Here is a 12664-nt window from a genome sequence, read left to right on the forward strand (position 1 = left end):
ATGAACTCCCCAGGTCAGTAGGTGCCCAATATGCTACTGGAGATCAGTGGAGAAATAATTCCAGAAAGAAAGAAAGGACGGAGCCAAAGCAAAAACAACACCCAGTTGTGGATGTGACTGGTGATACAAGCAAGGTCTGATGCTGTAAAGAACAATATTGCACAGGAACCTGGAATGTTAGATCCATGAGTCAAGGTAAATTGGAAGTGGTCAAACAGGAGATGGCAAGAGTGAAAGTCGACATTTTAGGAATCAGGGAACTAAAATGGACCGGAATGGGTAACTTTAACTCAGATGACCATAATATCTACTACTGTGGGCAAGAATTCTTTAGAAGAAATGGAGTAACCATCATAGTCAACCAGAGTCCGAAATGCAGTACTTGGATGCAACCTCAAAAATGACAGAATGATCTCTGTTCGTTTCCAAGTCAAACCATTCAATATCATGATAATCCAAGTCTATGCCCCGAATAGTAATGCTGAAGAAGCTGAAGCTGAACGGTTCTATGAAGACCTATAAGACCTTTCAGAACTAACACCCAAAAAAGATGTAATTTTCATTATAGGGGACTGGAATGCAAAAGTAGGATGCCAGGAAACACATGGAGTAACAGGCAAATTTGGCTTCAGAATACAGAATGAAGCACAGCAAAGGCTAATAGAGTTTTGCCAAGAGAACGCACTGGTCATAGCAAACACCCTCTTCCAACAACACAAGAGAAGACTCTACACATGGACATCACCAGGTGGCCAACACTGAAATCATATTGATTATATTCTTTTCAGCCAAAGATGGAGAAGATCTATACAGTCAACAAAAACAAGACCGGGAACTGACTGTGGCTTACATCATGAACTCCTTATTCCCAAATTCAGACTTAAATTGAAGAAAGTGGGGAAAACCACTAGACCATTCAGGTATGACCTAACTCAAATCTGTTATGATTATACAGTGGAATTGAGAAATAGATATAAGGGACTAGATCTGATAGACAGAGTACCTGATGAACTATGAATGGAGGTTCGTGACATTGTTCAGGAGACAGCGAGCAAGACACGCCCCCCCCCCCAAAAAAAAATGCAAAAAAGCAAAATAGCTGTCTGAGGAGGCGTTATAAATAGCTGTGAAAAGAAGAGAAGCAAAAGGCAAAGGAGAAAAGGAAAGATATATGCATTTGAATGCACAGTTCGAAAGACTATCAAGGGGAGATAAGAAAGCCTTCCTCAATGATCCGTGCAAAGAAACAGAGGAAAATAGTAAAATGGGGAAGACTACAGATCTCTTCCGGAAAATTAGAGATACCAAGGGAACATTTCATGCAAAGATGGGCTCAATAAAGGACAGAAATGGTATGGAGCTAACAGAAGCAGAAGAGATTAAGAAGAGGTGGCAAGAATACACAGAACTGTACAAAAAAGATCTTCATGACCCAGATAATCACAATGGTGTGATCACTCACCCAGAGCCAGACATCCTGAAATGTGGAGTCAAGTCGGCCTTAGAAATCATCACTACGAACAAAGCTAGTGGAGGTGACGGAATTCCAGTTGAGCTATTTGAAATCCTGAAAGATGATGCTGTGAAAGTGCTGCACTCAATATGCCAGCAAATTTGGAAAACTCAGCAGTGGCCACAGGACTAGAAAAGGTCAGTTTTCATTCCAATCCCAAAGAAAGGCAATGCCAAAGAATGCTCAAACTAACACACAATTGTACGCATCTCACATGCTAGTAAATGCTCAAAATTCTCCAAGCCAGGCTTCAGCAATACGTGAACCATGAACTTTCAGATGTTCGAGTAGGTTTTAGAAAAGGCAGAGGAACCAGAGATCAAATTGCCAACATCCACTGGATCATCGAAAAAGCAAGAGAGTTTCAGAAAAACACCTATTTCTGCTTTATTGACTATGCCAAAGCTTTTCACTATGTGGATCACAATATATTGTGGAAAATTCTGAAAGAGATGGGAATACCAGACCACCTGACCTGCCTCTTGAGAAATCTGTATGCAGGTCAGGAAGCAACAGTTAGAACTGGACATGGAACAACAGACTGGTTCCAAATAGGAAAAGGAGTACATCAAGGCTGTATATTGCAACTTATATGCAGAGTACATCATGAGAAATGTTGGGATGGATGAAGCACAAGCTGGAATCAAGATTGCTGGGAGAAATATCAATAACCTCACATATGCAGATGATACCACCAGTATGGCAAAAAGTGAAGAACTAAAGAGCCTTTTGAGGAAAGTGAAAGAGGAGAGTGAAAAAGTTAGTTTAAAGCTCAACATTCAGAAAACTAAGATCACGGCATCCAGTCCCATCACTTGATGGTAAATAGATGGGGAACAGTGGAAACAATGGCTGACTTTATTTTTGGGGGCTCCAAAATCACTGCAGATGGTGACTGCAGCCATGAAATTAAAAAAGACACTTACTCCTTGGAAGGGAAGTTATGACCAACCTAGACAGTATATTAAAAAGCAGAGAGATTACTTTGCCAACAATGGTCCGTCTAGTCAAGGCTATGGTTTTTCCAGTGGTCATGTATGGATGTGAGAGTTGGACTGTGAAGAAAGCTGAGCGCCGAAGAATTGATGCTTTTGAACTGTGGTGTTGGAGAAGACTCTTGAGAGTCTCTTGGACTGCAAGGAGATCCAACCAGTCCATCCTAAAGGAGACCAGTCCTGGGTGTTCATTGGAAGGATTGATGCTGAGGCTGAAACTCCAATACTTTGGCCACCTCATGCGAAGAGTTGACTCACTGGAAAAGACCCTGATGCTGGGAGGGATTGGGGGCAGGTGGAGACGGGGACGACAGAGGATGAGATGGCTAGATGGCATCACCGACTCGATGGACGTGAGTTTAGGTAAACTCCAGGAGTTGGTGATAGACAGGGAGGCCTGGCATGTTGCAGTCCATGGGGTCGCAAAGAGTTGGAAATGACTGAGTTACTGAACTGAACTGAAAATGAAACAGGCACTGAGAAGGCAAAACAGTAATGCATATCAAATACCAGAAAACTTTACATTATCTACCTTTGCCACTTGGGTGAGCTATCCTAAACCAAGTATACACATAAAAATGACTATATAATGTTATTTGGAAAAGGAGAAAATTAGAAGAAATCTAATAGTTTAATAAGTTATTTTTTATAAATATAGTCCTTCCCCCAAGATAAGGTCAGCTCAAAGTATTTAGGGGCCACACAATATTTGCTTATTTGAATGAGTTAATAAAGAAGCTTACTAAACATTTAAGTAATTTTGGGGCTACTCACAAAAAAATACTGACTTGAACTTGCCCAATTTAAATTAGGGTAATTTCCAGGCCTCTTATAGTATTATATAATAAAGGTCCCAGTATTATGTCACAGATCTCTATTCATTAGATAAATTATCATCTCAAACTAAAATGATAAGTTTCCTATTCTTTTTTTCATTTAAATAATGGATTAAAGTTTTGCTATACCTAAAACTTTCTACTAGAATTGTCTAATAATTCTCCTGGAATTTGAAATGAGATTTTTTTTTCTATTAAGATAAACATTATTATATTTTAAATGTAAGAGTTCATACTAAAATATGACTTTATGGAGAAGGAAATGGCAACCCACTCCGGTACTCTTGCATGGAAAATCCCATGGATGGAGGAGTGTTGTAGGCTACAGTCCATGGGGTCGCAAAGAGTCAGACACGACTGAGCGATTCTACTTTCACTTTCATATTCAGAATAATAAAATAAATTTCACATAAGAACTTAAAAAATAAATAAAATATCACTTTATAATTTACATAACTTGTAGTTATGACGTACATCAATGTAAGCAAGCATATATGCTTACAGTAGATTACCTTTATTAACCAGGATGGTATCTAAAAAATCTTGCATATTATGTACAAACAGAAAATGCTAATGATATTAACCCCGATTCTAGAGACAGACATCCTGGAGTGTGAAGTCAAGTAATCCTTAGTCAAGCATTACTACGAACAAAGTTAACAGAGGTGACGGAATTCTAGCTGAGCCATTTTCAATCCTAAAAGATGATGTTATTAAAGTGCTGCACTGAACATGTCAGCAAATTTGGAAAACTCAGTAGTGGCCACAGGACTGCAAAAAGGTCAGTTTTCATTATAATCCCAAAGAAAGGCAATGCCAAAGAATGTTCAAACCACTGTACAATTGTGCTCACATCACATACTAGCAAGGTAACGCTAAAAATCCTTCAAGCTAGGTTTCAACAGTATGTGAACTGAGAACTTCCAGATGTACAAGCTGGATTTAGAAAAGGCAGAGGAACCAGAGATCAAATTGCCAACGTCCATTGGATCATAGAAAAAGCAAGAAAATTCCAGAAAAATCATCTACTGCTTCACTGACTACTCTAAAGCCTTTGACTGTGTGGGTCACAACGAACTATGGAAAATTCTTAAAGGGATGGGAATACCAAACCACCTTACCTGCCTCCTGAGAAACCTGCATGCAGGTCAAGAAGCAACAGTCACAACCAGACATAGAACAACAGACTGGTTCCAAACTGGGAAAGGAGTACGTCAAGGCTGTATATTGTTACCCTGTTTATTTAACTTATGCAGACTGCATGAGTGCTCAGTCGCTTTAGTCCTGTCCAACTCTTTGGAACCCTATGGATAGTAGCCTTCCAAGCTCCTCTGTCCATGGGAGTCTCCAGGCAAGGATACTGGAGTGGATTGCCATGCCCTCATTAAGGAGATCTTTCCCGCCCAGGAATCAAACCTGCATCTTTGCATTGCAGGTAGATTCTTTATGACTGAGCCACTGAGGAAGTCCTATATGCACACTACCCAATGTGAAATGCCAGGTTGGATGAATCACAAACTGGAATCAAGATTGCTGGGACAAATATCAACAACCTTGGATATGCAGATACCATTCTAATGGCAGAAAGAGAAGAGGAACTAAAGAGCTCTTGATAAAGGTCAAAGAGGACAGTGAAAAAGCTGGCTTGAAACTCAACATTCAAAAAATTAAGATCATGGCATCCGGTCACATAACTTCATGGCAAATAGATAGGGTAGGGGGGGAATGGAAACAGTGACAGATTTTATTTTCTTGGGCTCCAAAATCACTGTGGATGGTGACTGCAGCCATGGACGCTTGCTCCTTGGAAGAAAAATTACGACAAATCTAGACAGTGCATTAAAAAGCAGAGATATTATTTTGTCAATAAAGATCCTTATAGTCAAAGCTATGGTTTTTCCAGTAGTCATAGTGCTGAAGAACTTACATTTTTGAATTGTGGTACTAGACAAGACTCTTGAGACAAGACTCTTGTCTCCTTGGACTGCAAGGAGATCAAACCAGGCAATCCTAAAGGAAATCAACCTGAATATTCATTGGAAGGACTGATGGTAAAGCTAAAACTCCAATACTTTGGCCACCTTATGCAAAGAGCCAACTAACTGGAAAAGACCCAGATGCTGGGTGTTCTGATTGCTCTCTTTTTCAATTTCAGTTCTGTACCACTTCACTCAGTCAGTAGAGGATGAACAAGAAAAATGCTCTCCCATTTGTCAAGCCAACTTGGGTACTCTCCCTTATCCATAAATGCCTGGTAGAATCTTAAATCTGCCTTAGTATCAATCACTGTAGACCTTAAAAGAACTTTCACATAATCCAATCCTAGCCTATCACCTCTTTCAAGATGTGACTCAAATTCATTGCCTCATGCTTTATCCCACAGACTCTGGCAGCCCCTCTATTACAATTTCATATCTCTTTCACAAAAGCTACTTGCTTTGCATACCTTCCCCTAATATCTAATTGAATTTTTAAAAATAATCATTCCAAAGTAAATCACTTTTTCTAACACAGGGGTTGAAAAGGACTTTAGAGGTCATCTAATTCTTCATACCTGATAGATGAACCTATTCCGTAGTATCTCTTATCAATGTTTATCTAATTTCTATTTGAGTAGTACCAGTGATAGGAAAAAGCTTTTGAACAGTGCATTCTACTTTTTAAAAATTTATTATTAAATCCATCCATAAGTTTTTATTATACAATTTGTAACACTACTACATATTAGCTTAGTTACTATTACTTAACCTAGGACAAGTTTATCTTTCCTGCCAGATTATAATTTGCTTTTTTGAGTATTTTTTATAAGTATAATATTATATGGCCACTGTAAATCATTTAAAATCTAAAGAAAAATTATAAATACAACAAAAGTGATTCTAAAATCTAGTGTTTGGTGTAATTCCCTCTAGTATTTTTTTCTATGTATTATATAAAATGCAACCTTGTACAGCGTACACAACATAATTTACATTTCATTGTATCTTCTTACATGTTTAGAAAACATGTCTTTAATATTTGCATAACCTACAATCTCATGAAGAGTCATTAACCATTTTCCTATTTTTGAACATGTTAGTGGTTTCCCATTTCTTCCCATTCCCACCAGAGAATGTGATGTGATGTGATAAATGATTCACTAGATCACTCAGTAACTTCCTACTGGCAGATTTCTAAAATTGGGACTGTGAGGTCAAAGAACATGAACATCCTTAGCTCTGTTGATACAAGTAACAAAAAGTGTGTTCTTCTATTTGCTTACTTTACCCCGCTTAGAGTTCTGTTTCACAGAACTTTCTGAGTAGGTAGCTAAGCCAAGTGACCTTGTATTCTATGATCACATCTGATGGGACCAAAGGTAAGTGCTGACCAAAGCTTAGCCCATCAGAGTCTAAGTCCAAGGTATCAGTAATTGGAACTTCTGTGTTTCTACCAGGCACTGGTACTACGAAGTGGTATAATCAAGATTTGCAATAGCCATGTTTTGTTTTGGGTTTTTTTGTTTGTTTGTTTGTTTGTTTTTGCCATGCACACAGAAATGCGGAAGGGGTTATTCTGAAGAACAGGGAGTTGTAACAGTCCTGTTTGCAGGCTCCTCTGAGGCCTAGATGAATTTACTGCCCCTTGGCTCCTGGAGACGCCTTTTATTTTTTCTATACACCCCTCTTTTCTCTTGAGTTATATTTTCTTCTATTCCTTGCCACAAAGGGTTCTCTAGTTAAGATAAAATATATTACTACATTGTTTCCCCAAAAGTTAAATCAATGCATACTGTAATCTGAAGTTACATTGTTATTGAAGCATATGGGGGTGCCAATGGAAAATACAACCATTCAGTAAATTTTTTGCCAATGTAATAAAAGAATATTTATTTTGTATATTTTTTTGACTGCCAGTTATATAAAACTTTTTTTCCCATATATCAGGCATTTGTGTTTCCTCCTTTTTGAAGTATCTGTTCATGTTAGATATTTAGTTAGCTTAGTAGCACAGTTGTGTCCGATTCTTTGCGACCCCATGAAGTGTAGCCTGCCAGGCTCCTCAGTCCATGCAATTTTCTAGGCAAGAACACTGGAGTGGGTTGCCATTTCCTCCTCCAGGGAATCTTCCCAAACCAGTGATCAAACCCGCATCTCCTGTGTCTCCTGCATTGTAGGTGGATTCTTTACCCACTGGGTCACCTGGGATGTACCTATACAAAACTTTTTTTCCTCATGTATTAGGCATTTGTATTTCTTCCTTTATTGAATATCTGTTCATGTTCCTAGATAACGATTTAAAGACTTCTTAAACACAGTAGTCATTTATTCTCTCCCTTTATCTCTTTGGAATCTTGTTTCTACAGCACTGGTATCATAACATTTGTTATATTTTTCTGTCTAGGTTAATGCAATGGCTTTCTAATTGAAACTGAGCATAATAGCTAAGATTATAGGATTGAAGTTGAACCGATCAAGGTTTTAATCCCAGTTAATCATTTAATTATTAGTGAACTTGAAAATAGTATGTAGCTAATAGGAACAGTTTTATTTATTCAATAAAGATAAATTCCAGTTATTTCAAATGTTTAATAAAGGTTAAATGAGATGATAAATGTATTCTGCACGGTCTGACATATAGAAAACACAAAAAGTTGGTACTGCAGTTACAGCAGTTGTACTGTAAGTGCATTTAAACTGGCTTGAACTGAACTATATGTTTTGCAAATAGAAAACACCTGTACCAGAAAGCACACAAACACAGGTGCGGCAGTTAAAGGCAACAATGCTCATGGTCTCTGTTGTGGGAGTCAGACTGAGAGATCATGAGCCTGCTGCTTCCTCTTACTGCATGCAGCATGACCCCTGAATACAGAAGGAATTATTTCATCTGGTGCCCAAGCAAAACAGCAGCAATCTATTCCAACCCTGTGTGGGGCCGGGGGGAGGGAACACATGCTGGATTGGACTTAATGAGAGAGTTGATCTCCAAAGTTATACCCTCCTAAAGGAATTCTCAGGGACTTTTTGGACTCTATGCGAGTCCAAATTATATTGTGGTGGTAATGACAACATAAGAAAAATCTTGCCTGGTATGGATGAAGATGAAGATGAAAAAAAGAAGAACTCAGGCTGCCTTGGAAGTTGTTCTCTCCAATGTTTTCATCATTTTAACTACCAGTTATCTTTTTAGATGACAAAATTGAAGATTTATTCCTCAGATGTTTAAAACTATTCAAAGGTTCCTCATTCTTTATAGGATACAGTAAAAAACTTCTATGCAAACCAAGGTTTCCATTCTCAAATCCTGTCCTACAGTACATAGCTCAAATTCTACACTCAGCCACCAGCACGCCTCCCTGCATTTGCTGCTGCAGACTAGAATTCCAAGCCCACGTTACCTGTACAGTCGACCACCTGTTCCTCTGTCTCCCACACCACTCCTGCACTGTGTCACCAATCATACTGAATGCAACTGACTGGTTAACAGACTGTTAGTCGAGTACCAGGTGAGCACAGACCTGTGAGAACATGTCCAATCATGTTCTTTATGCAGAATCTAGCAAGGAGAGGTGGATGTGCAAAAAGTCTTCTTTTGGAAGTGATGAATACATCATGGCATAGATTGCAGTGATGGTTTCACACGTGTACACGTGCACGGGTGCTAGGTCACTTCAGTTGTGTTCGACTCTTTGCAACCCAATAGACTGCAGCCTGCCAGGCTCCTCTGTCCATGGGACTTTCCAGACAAGGGTACTGGAGTGGGTTGTCATACCCTCTTCCAGGAGATCTTCCCAACCCAGGGGTCGAACCCATGTCTCTTACATCTCCTGCATTCAGGTGGGTTTTTTACCTCTACTGCCACCTGGGAAGCCCCTTATAAGTGTATACTTATCTTCAAAGCTCTTGAAGTTACACACATTAAGTACATACAGTTTTTTGTACGTCAATCATGCCTCAATAAAGGGTTTTTTTTTTTAAAGCTTTTGTTAAAATAAATGAATGTAAGGGATGAGAGGGGAATGAAGAGATCAAAGAAAAATTATCCTATAGAGAGAAGGCTAATAGTACTCCTAGGTTCTCACTACCAACCATAGAAAATTATTTTAATATTCATGGGATTATTACTGAAGCCCCTTAGAGAACCGAATGGTTTTTTAATATTATCTCTTTTATATCCACAATAACTCCAGAAGTTCTAACAAATGGGGAGACAGGTTTAAGTAACTTGCCTAGAGACCTCCAGAGTAGACAGTATGTGAGATGGGACTAATCTAGGTCTGCTTGTGTTCTTAGCCATTGTACTGAAGTAGACACTACTTCCTATGCTCTCCCATTAAATTCTGACTTTGGAAAAGAGCATATAGTCAACATTAAGTCCTGAAAGAAAAGACAAGTGGTATGGTTTTGCAGCACCAGGTCAACAAGGAATGGTCCTGATGACAGGCTTTCCTCAATTTCCATGGGAATAAAGTGGGGATAACAACACATTCCTAGCTTTCCTGGATCAACCTGGTGGCTTATCATTTGTGACTCAGCTTATATGAGATCTCCTCCACTCAACATAAAATTTGTTGCCCTAAAATCCCTTAACACATTACATTTTGTCTTCACATACTCGTCATTATTCAAAATCACACTGTTCATTTATTTTAACTGTGTATTATCTGTCTCCTTCTGTATTACGTAAGTCCACGAAAGAAACTGACCATTGTGTTCCACGTCCTATCCTCCACACCTGCAACACTGCCCAGCACAGAGTAAATGTTCAATAAACATGTGATAAGTGAATGATAACAGTAACAGAGCCAAAGAAGCAATGTCTCAGTGGACAGTAGGGGGATCCTGAGCAAGGTGAAGCAGGTGGGTGGGGTGAGCACAACAGAGCAGGAGGAGGCCAGATAAGCAAACAGGTTTTATGTCTCCACCAATGTCCACAGAAGAAAGTGCATTAACTCGGAACAGAAATATGCTAACCAGGTGACAACTGGGCCCTGGGATGGAATGGTATTTGCCCTCAGGCTGTCCTTCCTCAGTGCTCCACCCCCACCCACTCTGGGCTCCAAAATCACCAAGCAACATCCTGATCATGAGTTTACGACTATAAACACAGATACAAGGGCAAGAATCTGCAAACTAAGAAACACAAACATCTAGTTGACCTGGCAGTTACTTTTTTTTTTTCTAACGTTTAGGCATTTATGAAAATATATATTTCTTATGACCTTGATTATCGAGGGAATTATCTTTCAAAGTTGCCCCTCTTTGGGCACATTGAAAACTGTATCTGTGAGAGTTTAGGGTGATACCCCAATGTTCTGCTCCTCATGAAGCTAACAATGTAGGAAGTAAGTTGGCTTTGCCCGTATCTTTGTACTCAACACGCGATAGTCAACATTAGCTGTTTTTGCAACTCAAGTTCTGTGACTCTGGACAGGCTGCTTAATTCTTATGGGCCTCAAATTCTTCTGACAGATCTAGTCTTTAAATTACGTGAAAATAAACATCTAGCAATGTATAATAGGGATCTAAAAAATCTAACAGATTTCATCTGCTTGCCTTATGGAAATACATCTTGCCTCATAATTCATGAATGTGGGGTCAGGGCCAGGAAATTGGCAAAAATTTAAAAACAACACAGGAATTAAGCAAACAGGGAAGAAGGAAACAACTACTTACAGGGGAAGTTGGTAAGTCAACACTTTTATTACAAAAGAACAATGTAGCCCCCACAGATTAGGGTTATCTGTAAAACTATGGAAGTTTTTTCAGATAAGGTATCCCTAGATACTTTCATACAACTCCATCAAGTCATCACTGGGCTTTAAGTGGCGACAACTGAATGAGAAAGGCATGAGTATATTACACAAAACTGTTCCAAGGATCTGCTTCTGCCTACATAGATCCATGCACTGCCAATGTACAGAAAGTTTGCCTTTTTACTTTACAGAAGCATAGAAGCAGTTATAAAAACAGAAGAAATAGCTCAGAAGAAACTGATGATAATCAACTATATGGCACATTCACAGGAAGAAAAGTCCTGCCAAATGGAAGCACCTTTGAGCACAGCTTTTGGGTGAGTTTACATCTTTCATGTGCACATTTTACAGACATCACACCCTGCAGCTCTATATCTAACACAGCAATGCTAAACTGTACTGAGGCACAATGTTAACAACTCATTCTAAGCACTTCTTGAAACCATGACGATATGGAATTGTGGGAGAGGGCAAAAGAAGGCAATTTTCAGTACATCTATTTTAAAAAGTCACATTTTTATGCAAATGGCTTCAATATTACCAGGAACATGAGAACAAAGCAGCATCAGTGATGACAGCATAAGCCGGTTCTTCTTCCCTTCAAATCCCTAGCGCTCCATCGTCTGTCCAAGGGCCAAATGGACCATCATGGCCAAAAACAGTTAACAGCAAAAACAGATTATAAATCAGTATCTCAAAAGCAAAAGACAGAGTCAATTTATAAGTGAGACTGAATGTGGTAATAAGAAAAATGTAAGAATTTAACTGATGTTTATGAGCTCTGTGGTCTACTTGAAATAGTTGTCAGGCAGCCTTCCAGCATAAAGTGTCAAAGAAGCAGAAAGACTTGACTGTTCATACTGCATCAGTGGTGGATTGAGATGCCATCTACTCAGATTGCTATGGATTTGAATCATTCCAGGTACTTTATTCAGTTTCCAATTTTTTATCTATAGAATAATACCCTTATAAGAAATAACTCGGAATAAGGGTTGCTTTACATATTTACAAACATAAAGCTAAATTTTCCATTTAGTAAAATCTTAAGTTGTATTGAAGGAGACTGAAAAGCCTCATGCCATTGAGAAGTTGGAAGAAGGGTCAGAAAGCACTGAATCTAGCACCTCCCGCCACCTTCAGAGACAGGGAGAGTGGGAACCAGGAAGCAATGCTTCCCAGCTGACCTGACATTTTCAACTTATGGTGGTAGGTGTCACCACTGACAATGTTTGTGAATGGAAGTGAACATCTCCCCATTAGCAACACCAGGTCCAAAGACCACATTCCCTCAAAGGAACTACACATCGTGGGACTGTGCACTCCTGTCCCCCAGGCACCCTACTAGGAATCACAAGTGTTCCAGGGACTATGCCGCTGCCCACTCCTCTTCACCAATTTTAGAAAGTAAAACCCTAGGCTTCTTGTCAGTGGCTGATGGACCAAAGTTTTTCAACACTTTTTGAATACCCTGTGGCTTTACTGTTTACTACTCAGAAAAATTCAGCCAAGAAACATATTAATAAACATGTTTACAAGTGAAAACAAATAAATGCCTGCCAATACCTATAAATGCTGGGATACA

At 39.1% G+C, this 12664-nt stretch overlaps 1 protein-coding gene across 6 annotated transcripts in view; it reads right to left on the minus strand.

Annotated features, from left to right (window-relative positions):
* FGD4 (FYVE, RhoGEF and PH domain containing 4) overlaps positions 1-12664 on the minus strand; it is a 243680-nt gene that overhangs the window by 136144 nt on the left and 94872 nt on the right. The gene's annotated exons all lie outside the window — the stretch shown is intronic.

Source organism: Bos taurus, chromosome 5 (assembly GCF_002263795.3).
Source record: "Bos taurus isolate L1 Dominette 01449 registration number 42190680 breed Hereford chromosome 5, ARS-UCD2.0, whole genome shotgun sequence".
NCBI classification, from domain to species: domain Eukaryota; kingdom Metazoa; phylum Chordata; class Mammalia; order Artiodactyla; family Bovidae; genus Bos; species Bos taurus.